Below are 14325 nucleotides of genomic sequence, written 5' to 3' on the forward strand. Positions count from 1 at the left end.
GACATGATTCATGCAAGGTAGGTAAGATTTCATCATCCAGAGCCAACAAGGTTGTGGGAACCACTTACAGTCATATCACAAAAAGCTACCCTTGAAATCTGATTTGTGTGTGCGCACAACTCAAGGTATCTGCTGCATCTGTTGTCTCCCAACCAACCTCTTGAGCACTTCGTGTACATTTGCAGCATTCTTTGCTACCAGAAACGGACATGGGGTTTATCATGTGTGCACGGCAAGGGAGCAGACATGACACAATGAGGCTAAGAAGCTCCAGTCAGAACAATTTCAGAAGGTCAGACACAAAGCGCAAAGCCACATTCAGGGTTAGTGCTTTATTGTGTTGTAGCTCTTGCTGTAAAATAACCTCAAAATTAGCTCCAGCTGCTGGCATATTTCATCCCTTTGGTCTGTTTCATATCTGGGAGAAAGGAAGGAAATAGCCACTTTTAAACACTGTTCCCTCTCTTCTCTCTCTCCACCGCCCCCCCCCACCCTGCCTGTGTTCTCTTTACTGCAGGGATATCATGAACCAAGGCCACAGTCTTCCCACTGGCCCACTGTAATTTTTAATGCTTCCTGCAGGGTTATCCATAAAAAAGCAACATGGAAACATGATGCTTGAAATGAGAGACATTACTGACATCAAGGTTATGGGAAGGAGCAATCAGGTGATGCTTTCGTGCCACCATGTCATGACATCATAATGGGCAGGTACTGAGGAATCTAGAAGTCTACAAGGCTCTGAATATGCTGTAGACTTTGTTACCTAACAACACAGGGCTAGGAGGACTGCTTTTCCAGAATTTCATTTTAGTATTTAAAGGGGGGGAAAGTTTCTAGCCACATAACTGGTGAGAAATGTGGGATGGACCTGTTTCATGGGTTAGTTATAAACAGAACTGAGTAGCATTGTCTTCCACAGAAGCAGAGTATGTTGCAGCTACAGAAGCATGCAGAGAGGTTGCCTTGCTCACCAACCCAAATAGTTTTATATTAACATGACCCAGATTTGTGTGTGTATTCTTTAAGAGGGATTCAAAGGGATTTTTAACCAGGAAGGCATCTTTATTAGTAGAATTCAGACGAGTCAGCAACAAGCTGATCGCTGCATAAACTTACAAAGGGGATTGTTTAACTCTGCTAAAGTAAACCGTCCCACAAGAAAACTGTGGAAAAGATACAGGTAGTAAATTAATGAGATTTATAGTTTCCCCTATGTCGAAGGCTTAGGGTATGAAACTGCAGCTTTTTAAAATGTTCCCTGAATTATAGATAAGAGCTATAAATATTACAGGTGTGCATAGGCCTCCAGATGGGCATTGCATGGATGCACTGTGCTCTTAATTTCTTCAATCTGTGATGGAGATTCTGAGCTGCTCTGAGTGCAGCCTCTTCCTCCATGGGAAAGAGAGGTGCCACTGTTGATTTGCATAGAGGAAGGGGTGCACATGCAGAAAAATTCCCGTGGAAAAAAACGGGGTGTAGTAAATGTCAGACATACCTAAGAAGGACCCTGCTAATAGTAAACACAACATCCCCTCACAGAATCCACAGCAGGCTGAACTAGGAAAAAAGCAAACTTTATAACACTCCAATGATGCCTAAACTTGAATTTGGGAGAACTTTATGGAGAAAGAGTCCTGCAATATGAAGTAGCCAGCACCAGAGAGACACTTTCTTTGCCATGCATAGCATCCCTGTATTGGTTCATGGAAGGGACTGTGAAAAGCACCCTCTTTGTCTAGACAAGGAATCATGGTAGGAAGCAGCCTTTTGTTAAAGTATGATGCATTCAAGGTACCTAAGGTGACAGCAAACATTTTGAATAGTGCCTAGAAGACAAAATATACTGTCTGAAACAAAAATAAGAAGCCCCTCTCCATCAATGTCATCTAATCCTCCTCCCTCTCTGGCACGGTTTTCCTCTGTCTCTGTTAGGAGCCTTTTGACTAGTAAACATGAAGGATCAAGCTGGATGAAATTAGCAAAGCCACCAGTGACTTGTAACTCTTTGTTTCTTCTTGGCCAGTTCTTCTTTTAGTTTGCCTGAATATTTGAGTTTGCCTGAATATTTGAGTTTGCCTGAATTCATTCCAGCTGCAGAATATGGAGGCAAGGCCTGCTCACAAAGTTATTATATGAGCACAATGCGGACAGAAAGGCTGAGCAAATCCACAGGCTGCGAGAAGAGGCAGAGACAATATCTTAGATCTTAGGTTGTTTCTTTCAAGGAAGCCTGTGGTGTGGTGCTCTTGTAATGTTTTCCTTTTAAAATCCATATTTTATTTCATTCCTACGCTTCCAATAAACCAACAAACAGCTGGACAAACAATACGACCAGAAGAACTTGGGGATGCATTCATATAACTGGACAAAGAAGGAGGAAAAGAAAAGAAAATCAGGGAAGAAGGAAGATGGGGGAGAGGCCAGAGCAATGTATGGTGGATGGGCTTTTTGACCCATATGAGGGATGATGGGATTTCAGTAGATGTACACAGTTATATGAAACTGCCATAGAAAATGGTTCAGAAACTTCAGCTGATGGAGAATACAGATTCCCAGGTGCCAATGGGGGCCAGAATGGCCACATCTGCACTATCTATTTGAAGCTGCAGCAAACCACTTCAAACCATCATGGCTTTTCCCAGGGAATTCTGGAAACTGTAGTTTGTAAAGGGTGCTGAGTATTGTTAAGAGACCTCTATTTCCACTCAGAGAGCTATAATTCTCAGAGTGGTTTAACAATCCCTAGGGAACCCTGGGAATTGTCATCCTATCCCTAACCGCTTCTTCTTCTCCCTCCTGCAGCTCTTGTGCAGCCTTAAAATCTGTTGTTAATTGCTGAGTGGCCTTCTAGAGCAAATTGATGGGGGTCACGGGTGGAGAAGAAGAGAGGGAAATCTTAATGCATGAGTGAAACTACTCTCATGCAGTGTTGAATGCAACTTTCTATTTCACTTTCTCAGTGTTGGGATGTGAGTGTGTGCCTAATACACTAACAGTGAGTGTTTGCCTAATACAATAACAGCTGGGTCTCATTTATCTTTGCATATAGTAATGAAATCAATCTACTGGTCGATGTTGTTCCTGTTATCCTCCACTAAATTGCTATGCATTTATTCATTTACAAGCTGGTTTACACTGAATTCAGTGGGGCTTACTTCCAAGGAAGTGAGCATAAGATTGCAGTCATGCGGGGCACATTTACTCAGAAGTAACCTCCACTGTGTTTAATGGGGATTACCCTAGTAAGAGCGTTTATGCTTGTGACCTTAGTTCCCCTTTCGTAGCCTCTCTGCCAAAATGGCAATAATCATGACTCATTAGTGAGATGTATCCTTAATTGTCACATTTAGTCTGATTCTTGTCCAGTTTACTCGTGAGATGTGAGCCTTATCAAGAAGAAAACATATTTTATCCATAAGTCTTTTATATGTGACATCTAGTCGTGGGACCAGTGGATCGTTGAAGGTTTTATACCATTTGGCTGAGAAGTCCTCCAGCCCAGGTGCTTTACCAGCTTTGACGTTTTTAATTGTGTTTTCTATTTCCTCCACTTGCAGAGGCCTCTGAAGCATCTGTGCTTGCGCCTCTAATAGCCGTGGGAGCTGAACTTTATTCAGGAAAGCATAAATTGCTTCTTGTGTTGATTCTCTCTCAGGAGTGTATAATTTTGAATAAAAGGGTCTAAGTACATTATTAAGCTCAGTTATTTTGGTGTGCTATTCATTCTCAGTGATCCTCAGTAGAGAAGTATATGCTGAGGATCAAGCTTACCTCCATTTGTGAGCTAACAGGTCTGCCAGTCTACTATCTTCCATACATTTGTTTCATGCAGAAGAACCTGGCCTTTATCTGTACAAATTTTATTAATTCCATATTCTTGCTATAGGATTCTTCAGAAGTTCAAGGGAGAATGACTTTTACAGCTTTCAGCTTTCTGCTCCCCCAATTTGATTGCATTTTGAATTATACCTTTTCTTTTTGTAGGACTCATATGCAATTACTCTCCCTCTGATGCATCTTTTAAAGGGGCCCCGTAGTATCATTTTGGAAGATCTGGAAGCCCTGCAACTTTAATCTCAAAGAACTGTTTGGTTTTATTTAGCAGTTTGATTTTAAGCACCTCATTATCTAGGAAAGAAATATTCAATTTCCAGGTTGCTTTAGATGGCGTTTACATGATAAACCCAGCATCATTTTGATTCACAATGATACAAATGCCATAAGTTTTTTTTTTTTTTAATGGGCTTATTTCCTTTATTTTATTTGTACTCATTTACCATTCAGTTTTGGGCAGAGGGGCTTCACTTCTCCAGTGCCAGTGGAATTGATTTGGTAACCACCTCCAGCCTGCCATTGTTGCATTTTCCCACAATATCTTGGACATGACAACATTCCAGGGCATTCCAGGAATGAACATGGTGGCTGCGGAAAACAGCTCTGCCATCACAACCACCACATGCAGAAGCTAAAATAATAGGAAAGGAAAGGAAACTGGGGAGGGGGGAAGTAACAAAACAAGTGTAATTTCAATGAATAGTGAAAGAAATTGGGGGCCATGAACTCAGATGCCCATAACAGCTCATGGGACAAACAGCAACTCATCACTGATGATGAGACCACTGAAGAGGTTCTTCAAGGGTGGGCTGGAGAGAAATGGATAAGACATTTTAAGGAATGAATGAAAGAAAATAAAGATTTTTTTATAGCGAAAATGGATTTTCTTGTGCATCTCTTGTAATACTAGCATGCTGGACACTAGGAAACAATCTAAGAGGAATCAGTTGTGATGTGGTGAAAAGAGAAAGGAAAGTCCCTTTTCTGTGAGATTCAACATCTACCGTAGATCCTCTAGACCAGCCTCTTGGAAATGTGCCTGGATGCATCCTCTAACCCCAGTTAGCATTCCTGTCCATGGATGGGTCTATTAACTTATTCCAATGTCCACCATTTATAAAACTACCCAGTGTTAACTTGAACACTTTGGAGGAGGAACTCAACAATGTATTGGGCTGTGTGATGAGGATTTGTAAAAGCCTCAGACAAGGCATAGAATCTGGGGCAGAGGTATTTGTGGAGGAATTAGCATCTATTTCCCTACCTATTATGAATGGGGCTGTTTTCCTGCTGTCACTGCTGAAATCTGATGCTCCGGGAGAAAGATGTGTTGTTGTTTTTTCCCTTTCCCTTTTGAAGGCATTCCTGGATGGGCATCATACAAAAACAGTGCGCACCCAGAAAAATCTGTCCAGTATGCCATGCGATGGCTTCAGAGGGATTGCGTTGCTCTGTGAGCAGACCTACCTGCCTCTTCCCCAAAAAGTTATATTGTGGTAACTGAGGGCATGCTGCCTTCATGCAGGAGCAGGTCCACAGCCCATAAAGCCACAAGCTCTGGGCGTGTGTGCCTTTGTGCACAGGCATCTCCATAAATTTCGGTGCATTAAAACCTTCCATATGCTGGGGGTTGGGCCGTTTAATAAATTATTTTGTACTTGGCTGCAGGCCGAGCAAGAAGAACTGCTTGAGGAATCTTCTGTGCTGTGTTCAAAACCGCACCCTGATTGAGAGGCAAGTGCCAGGGTAGCTGGGAGAAAACACTCCCGATGAGAACAAGTGTTCGGGGTGTGGATGTTTTCCAGGCTTGCATCCGGCTGACCCATTTTAGGGCTGCTTGCAGCTTTGCGTTCGTATCGTTGAGGGCGATGTGCGCGATTTGAGGAACACAATGAAATCAAATGAAACAGCAGCCCTTGGAGGACTTTAAGCAAGCCCAGCTCTTTTCCTCCTGGCACAAACCGAAAGGAAAGATCGCAACTTGCAAGGACCTTGTCAGTGTAAAGAATGCTAGTTTGCGGGCCATGGGAAGATATTAATTTACCAGTTCCTGGCATATACAAGGCTAATGCAGAGAGAGAGAAGGATTAAGATGACCAAAAATAAAATGATCATAATGCCCAACACACACCCTAAAACAGAGCCTTGCTATTTAAGCGTAGCTTGAACCTCAACTAAGAAGCATTATATGCTGGCTTGTTTGGGTTTTTTTTGGGGGGGGGTTAAAGGTACCTTAAAAACATATATTGTATAAGAGTTTATAAGGTGCAGACTGGCATGGAAGGTAATGAGCTCTATGTCCTTAGAGGTCTTTAAGAAATTGTCTCCCTAGCAGGGATGTTGCACCAGTGGATTTCCTGAACCAGCAAGGGGTTAGACTCGATAACATTTGAGGTCCCTTCTGGCTTCTTGTCTTTATCATACTTTTCATTGGATTTGGGATACATATTCAAGATTGGGGGGTGGGTGTATTTGAAAATCCAAACCCTATTAAGCTGGGCCTCTCTCAAAATGGGGCTCATGTCCCATTGCCCCTGCTAGATCTCCTTTACTAGGAAACAAACAAAAGAAACTTACTTTTGGAAACAGTGGGGTTGTCAGAGACAGAGGACTCCCATGAACTCAGGAAACAGTGTACAGGGCCTGCAGGGGCTCTCCTCAGTGGCAAACAACATGTAAAATACTAGGTCCCATTTATAAAGTGGTGGTTTTAATGGGTTAGGACCAGGTTACCTGGAAGACCACCTTCTCACAAATATACTTACCAAATATTAAGATCTTCTTCAGAGGCCCTGCTCCAACTGCCCCTGCTGAACAAAGTGATGCAGCCAACCACCAGGGCCTTTTTGGTGATGGCACCTCAGTTATGGAAAAGTCTTCCCAGGAAGGTACACCTGGCACCATCCTTTCTGTTCACCCGGGCCTTTTAAATAACTGCAGTGAGTTTTGTTTTGTTGTCCTTATGCTGATTTTTATTTTATGGCCTCATGCACCTTTTTCATGCTTATTGTCATCCACCCAGATGACTACGTGATATAGAGGCACAGATGTATCATAAACTAATAATGAAGAATATTCACATTGACAATTGTGGGGCTTGCTCTATCATTCCTGGCAGAAAATGATGCTCCATGCATCATGTGCCAATGAGGGTGAGGTCCCACAGGGCTCTCCACTGTTCAGAAATGTAACATGGAACCTCATTTCTTCCTAGGAATGATGAGGCCTGTAGTCAACCCTGATGAACCCTGGAAGAAATAGACACCACCGTTGACATTCGCAGCCAATGAGAAGATCCACATGGCCTCTCTGGTGTTGGTTAGAGGACTGAACGGTTTCCACCCATTCCCTTTCTTTGAGATAATGCTTTCCTTTCTTTTTAGCTTGGGGAAGGGGTCAGTGTCATAAGAAAGGAGATGCAAGGACTACAGTGGACATTTTCATTCTTCCCATTGAAGCTTTTCAAGCGATGAACTGGAAGTTCACTGAAAATCAGTTTCAGTGCAACCAGTAGGAATGAGGTGAATTCCAACTTTTCACAGGAACAAGACAGAGACTTTAAAAGACTCAAATTGTGTTTATACACATGATTTAGCAAGAGAAAGATTATTGACTGTAGTCAAGAGAGCACAATCTCCCCAGCGTCACTGTGATTGTCTTAACATCTTCAAAAACTAAAAGAAAGACAAAAACAACCAGCCTCATTTAGATAATATCCATAAACTACTGGCACGAGAAGGGTTCCTAATCTCAAAGCCTTCGCCTGCAACTCAATGGTTGAAAACCGGAGATAAACTAGAATTTAGCACTCAGAGACACATATGAACACAAAAGGTGAAGCCTCTGTTCAGTTTATGTTTTTTAGAGCAGAAACAATAAAAGAATAAAAAGGGTTTATACTTTGCTGCATCAGCATTCACAGCAACATTCCAAACCCTTCTGGAACCCTCCAGCAAATTCTGGGATCCACATTCTCCCAGATTGTGGGAGTTACATTACTAAATTAACATCCATTTTTCTTCTAGCATAACCTCCAGCTACTTCTCAGCAGTGTTACCAGCTTGCCAATTATCTCTTTGTTTTTTAATTGTGCCTTTGACCTTTTTTCTTTTTTGCTCTGCATAACATTCCACATTAACCTTTGGCAAATGACATGTTTTGCTTTCTTGACAAATTAATATCTAAATAATTTGGAATTCTAAAGTGCTACTTCTTCTTATCTCTCTCTTTAAATCAGAAAGCCTTTCCTCTTTAGAAATATTCAAAATGAAAAACAGAAATCAAGAAAGTAGATCTAGAACCTGGAATCTAGTGATCTGTTGCCTGTTGCTCCATGTGGTGAGGTACCAGCAGTCATACAGTGGTGCCCCGCAAGACGAATGCCTCGCAAGACGAAAAAACTCGCTAGATGAAAGGGTTTTGCGGTTTTTGAGCTGCTTCGCAAGACGAATTTCCCTACGGGCTTGCTTCGCAAGACGAAAACGTCTTGCAAGTTTGTTTCCTTTTTCTTAACACCGTTAATACAGTTGCGACTTGACTTCGAGGAGCAACTCATAGAACACGGTGTGGTAGCCTTTTTTGAGGTTTTTGGTGATTTTTTAAGCTTTTCCAAAACTTTTCCGACACCGTGCTTCGCAAGACGAAAAATTCGCTAGACGAAAAAACTTGTGGAACGAATTAATTTCGTCTTGCGAGGCACCACTGTATTGCTATCTGCCTGGCCAGTGGAAGGTCCCTAAGCTCTAAGGAAAATGTTTCCTTATTAACATCTCATTTGTTTGGTTATCCATTCATTAAAATCGCATTCTGTTTCCTTATTCACCTTTGTTTCCCATTGCTTTCCAAGGGAAACCCAAGTGCTCTTCTGTTGCTTTTAACATCTGTGTTTTCCATCTAATCAGCACCATAGATTGAGGTCAAATAATTAGACCTCCCAAATTTCTGACAGATGGGGGAAAGTCCCCATTTTATAGGCCAGATATTAATAGGATGCCCAACCGCTGAAGAAGATAAAGAACTCATTCACCTCACTTTTAAAGAGAACCCAGGTGCCACTCCCCCACAACTTCTGAGAAACAGAACACTGTAGAAGTCCTATACTCCCAATAATGAGCTCATGGTAGCATTGTGTTTGCTGATGTTTCTACAGATGTTTTTCAAAGGTGGACCATCACAGAGCAAAAAAGTGGCTGGGAGAGTGGATTGATGCCACCAAGCCACTTTACAAACACCGGCATCACTGCTGCATAGTGGAATGGTGCAGGCCACAGAGGGCCTTGAAGTTGCCCATCTGGACAGCACATAAGTCACCTGATCCCAGTCCTCCCAACTATGGTGAGATTTACTATGTTTATATTTAAATTATCCATAAATCACTTAAATTATAGTGATTCTCTCAAAACATGCATCTATCTATATCAATTAGCACGTGTACATGTTATGCCTATCTAGGAAGTAAGTTGGGTCCAGGAGCACTTCCAAGCTGCAGACCTGGCTTTGAGGGAAGTACACGGCTAATCAAGAGAAGGTTGCTGAATTCCCACTGCCAGATGGGTAGCTTTGCTAAGCAAGAGTACTGTTGCCTTTTCTGGACATCAATTTGTGCATCCTCATCCAGCCCCTTACTGATTCTAGGCAACGATTCAGAACACCCATGGCCTTCCTGGATTGAGATGAAAAGGATAGTGTTGGGTGTCATCAGCATGCTAATAGCAGGGAAGTGAAGTCCAAATCCCCAAAGAAAGTACACTTCACTAAGCAGAAAGCATTTTGAGGAAACAGTATGGAATGGATTGAAAATTCTTATAAGAATGGTAAGAATGACTGACTGGGTACTGTTTGTGCACAGACATGGGGAATGAATAAACCAGGAATCTGCAAACATTCTAAATCCAAGGAGGAACTCAAACAAGGCTTTAATTTCCCTTTTTATATTCCTTCCCAACTTCTTCCCCACTGAACATAAGAAAAGCCCTGTCACATCAGGCCAAAGGCCCTTCTAGTCCAGCATCTTGTCCTCACAGTGGCCATCCAGATACTTATGGGGAGCCTGCAACCAGAACCTGAATGCCACAGCACTCTCCCCAATTGTGATTCGCAGCAACTGGTATTCAGAGGCACACTGCCTCTGACAACAGAGGTAGGCGGCTAGCATCCAATAGCCATTGATAGTCTCATCCTCCATGAATTTGTCTAACCCTCTTTTAAAGCCATCCAAGTGGGTGGCCATCGCTAAGTCTTGTGGGAGCCAATTTCATAGTTCAACTGTGCACTGTGTACTTTCTTTTCTTTGCCCCGAGTCTTCCAACATTCAGCTTCATGGGGTGGCCCCAAGTTCAAGGGTTCACTTTGGAAAAAAGGCCTATTAGGATATTTTACACATTGGCTTCAATGTTTGGACAGTTTACGGTGTCAGTCTCCCTCTCTTTCCTCCCTCTCTCCCCTTCCCGGCATCCTTTATTTGACCTAGAGTATTCTGGCTACTAGAGGGGAACAGAAGCAGAGTTCTGGGTGAAGAACAAATGAATATCTGGCATTTGGAACTCATTCATGATTCTGGCATTCAGCCCTGTCACAGTAATGAATGTAGCAAATGAGCCCCATTCATTTCGTTTGCTAACAAAATGAATGTATATCCCTATTGTGCGGTGACTCTGCCACTGGTTAATCTAAGCTGGAGCAACAATCAAGGCTTCCAAGTTTTCCTGGGACATTGCCTCAGCAGTAAAAGTAGGCACTGCCTTGAATTCCTGCTTTGTGATTCCTCACTTTGGATTCCTAGTATATTAATGCTGATTGTATTCTGGATATGTACAAACTATCAACTATTCTAAGATGGCTGTGATAAACTACTTTGTTACTGTGTCAAGCCAGACCATATCTTTGAAATATTCATGTAATTTGTGTGCTGATAAAATCTCATTCTGTCACAATAGCATGGGTGAGGAAGAACCTATGTGCCAGTCCGAGCTCCTTGGAGGAAGGGTGGGATGAAAAATGTAACAAATAAGTTTGTGTTCTGTCATAGTTGTGTTAACCTATGAAGCCTGCCCTCCCTGTTTAATGCTGTTCAGCTGTCCTATCATTTGCCTGCATTCCAGAATCACTGAGGATAGTTTCACATTTATTGCCTTCTGGCTGACCCAGAACAATGCTGGGTCAAGGAAGAACCACCATGGAGGACAATGCGCCAGCATGCTATGGAAATTCTTCCCAAGTGACTCCCCGTCATTCAATACAGTGGTGCTGCCACCCGAGTCAGGCTGACCCAAGTTGGATTGACTGTACTAAGCATTACACTCATTTATCAACAGGTCAGCTGACTTTACTGATTGATTTATTACCATGAACTCAGCCTTTTGCCCTCAAAAAAAGAGAGAAAAGCACTCAAGATGGCTTAAAGCTCACAATAGAAAACACACATTAAATAAACCCCAGGTCCCATAAAATACTAAATAAAACAATGATAGAAAACCAACATGATAGGAAAAGAATTCTATGCTTAGGAATGAGCTCTACAGGCAGAGGCTTGCTTAGGATGTTCTATCACCTCATATGAATAGAAAGTGCATGTTTCATGCTCCTCTGCAACTTCGTATCAGAAATAAAACACCTATACCATGCCTCTCCCCCCGCCCAGTCTCTGGACTTCCACTTCAAAATTAAGCTCAGTGTCTTTTGTTTGTTTGACCAATCCATGTAATCCAACCACTTCACACTTCCCCAAGTGCTGATGGGTGAACAAACAACCCTTCTAGTGGCCAGGCAAACCCCTCCTCCCAACTTTCCACAGGTCTACTTGCCCTCTTCCTCTATGTAACAGGAAGCTTTTAATGTTTGACATTTTATTAAGTTTTTATAGGTGCTGGAAGACACCCAGAACTTAGAAAAGGGGGTAAGAGCGAAACATGGTAGATAGAATAAGCATGATGTGGAGAAAGTGGATAGGAAGCCCCACTCCATTCCTCTCATAATACTAAAACCAATGAATCTGAACAGTGGGAGATAAGGGACTGACAAAGGGAAGTGCTTCTTCACATATTGCAGTGGTCTCCAAACCTTTTCTTCCATGGACTACTTGAAAACTGTTGAGGGTTTTGGTGGATTGCTTCATAGTTTTTTCTGCTTGCTTTGGTAATTGAAACGCACAGTGCTAGATGCTGTGTGATTTTGAATTGCATTTTTTGCAAGCGTGATGTAGACCACCTCAATGAAGCTCATCAGCAACTAGTGGCCTACGGACCACTTAGGGAACCCCTGACATAGTGAAATGATGGACTTTACTATTACAAGGTGTTGTTTGGGCCATCAGTTTGGGCAGTTTCAAAAGGGGATTAAACAAACTCATAGTGGATAAGGCTGTCAATGGCTATGAGTCATGATGTATGCACTTCCTCCATGGCAGTATGGCTCTGAATACCACTTGCTGGGGACTACAAGTGGGAAAGGGCTATCATGCTCATGTATTGTGAACCAAGGTCTTTGGTTTGCTCCAGCAGGGCTCTTCTTCACCAGACAGCACTTCACAGAGGCCTGATTTCCGGCCTACAAATCTCACCAACAGAAGATTTGCTTGGGATGTTGATGTGCTGCAGCACTTCAGGCCTGGGCCTAAATCCAGGTTCTATCTCAATGCAAAAATTGTTCCTTTTTGTTGAGACTGAGCATTCAAAGACATTATAGCTTTGAGAAATCTGTTTGGTCTAGAATTTAGTCTAGCCCTTTCAGACTGAACTCCCAACCTTTATCAGCCCATGTTGTTTTCTGAAGTCACTTAGCACGTGCCTGGCTGATTGCCGCACTCCAGACATTTCACCATATAAATGCTGATAGAACTATCTTTGGGTATGTCTCATTTATCAGTGAGATGTCTCAGTCATTTCCACTCCCCAGACTTTTGGAGGGATAAAGTAATCCCTTTTGAGAATTCTTTGTCTTGAAGGGTAAACTGTGAAGGCCATAAGCTGTATTCTTTTCTTCTTTTTTTAGCACCTCACTGAGGTTAAAGATGGAAAGCAGTGTTGAATGTTACATTGTTATGAAGTTTTGCACTTGCTACTCTTTTCCCATCTCACTCACTTGTGTGATATGCAAGTGCCTGTCTCATAGGTGTGAGGAGAATGCAGAAAGTTCCATGGTGGGCGAGACAACGCTATGGAGAAACAGGAAGCGCAAGCCATTTGAGCTTCCTGTCTCTTCCTCAATTAATTCTCTGAAACTGCTGACGTCATGCCGGCTAGCCACCAACATCTTCATGTCAAAAAACTGTGTGAAGCTCCTCTCCATGGGGTGTGAACTTAATTTGCTCCACAACAGAAACATCTGGCTGAGGTCAGGAAGTACATGCTGGCTGGCTTTGGTGCCGGGGGATCCTGAAGTTAATGCATTCTTACCTCATCAGTAGGTGTCACTGTAGCAGAGGACAAAGTCTAATGGAAGGAACGTTTCTGGGGGGAATAGAGAGAGTGAATCCCAGCCAGCCAACCAGAAGCAGGAGCTGGCGTAATTCTGCCCAATTCTAGCCAGGAGAGCAGTGATGGAGCTGGGTTTATGAGTTGCTTGTAAGGAGGCTATAGGAAATGGGAGATTAAGGAAATGAGTCATTATGTGATTACAAAGACATGTGGAGTGCACACATTTGTGGCCTATAATGCTGCTTTGAACAACCATAAATTTCTTCTACAGGGGCTTTGGGAAACGTTCCTGCTGAACTCCAATGTGGTAGCGAGTTATAGTTCAACAAATAGAGCTGGAATGAAATGTTTTCAGCATGAAATCTTTGAAATGCTTCTAAGACCAGTCCAGCATTCCTCCTCTAAATCAGCATGAGTTGCAGAAACCAGAAAGGTCACTTCTAGTGGTGGAAGGCCATTTGCCGCCTTACTCCAGCAACTTTGAACAAGATTGTGATCCTCAGGGGACTTTTGTTTGCTATGTTAATGAGCTGTGATAAAGCAAGCTGCTCCTAGGAATGTGTTCCAGCATCAAGAGCATAGTTTTTCTAGTTTTAGTAAGCTCTAGCCTGCCTCTTAGAGAAAGACATGCACTCAAAGAAAGGGAAATCTGCATCCTTATTTAAATCTGAAAGCCACAGCCATGGCTGGTTTTTCATCTGGGCTATCCTTCAGGTAACATTCTGGAATCATAGAAGTCTGGAGGCATATGGTTCCCTGACAGGAGGATAAACCAATGCTGGAGTGATGGGCTGCACATTACCAGCATTCTATTGCAGGCTCATGCCAGAAACTGCTTCCTGGACAAAATGTTTCTCTTTCCTAAAGCGTTTCCACCATATTTCACTTCCAAGTGACTCGTGACTAGGGATGGACAAAACCGTCAGTTTCAGTTTGTGTCCATTTCTCATTTCTTTTCCAGCCATAAAATTCATTTCTCCACATTTCCACGTCGGTTATTTATTTATTTATTTATTTATTTATTTATTTATTTATTTATTTAAAAAGAGGGCCTCATGGAAATCTGTCTGAA

At 42.5% G+C, this 14325-nt stretch overlaps 1 long non-coding RNA gene across 1 annotated transcript; it reads left to right on the forward strand.

The window, feature by feature from the left end:
• Positions 1 to 558: 558 nt before the first annotated feature.
• LOC308584703 lies at positions 559 to 3708 on the forward strand. Its single transcript, XR_014006981.1, has 3 exons — positions 559 to 851; positions 1546 to 2436; positions 3564 to 3708. It is a non-coding gene; the product is annotated as an uncharacterized lncRNA (long non-coding RNA).
• Positions 3709 to 14325: the final 10617 nt, after the last annotated feature.

This window comes from Podarcis bocagei, assembly GCF_964188305.1.
Source record: "Podarcis bocagei genome assembly, chromosome: 1".
NCBI classification, from domain to species: Eukaryota; Metazoa; Chordata; class Lepidosauria; order Squamata; family Lacertidae; genus Podarcis; species Podarcis bocagei.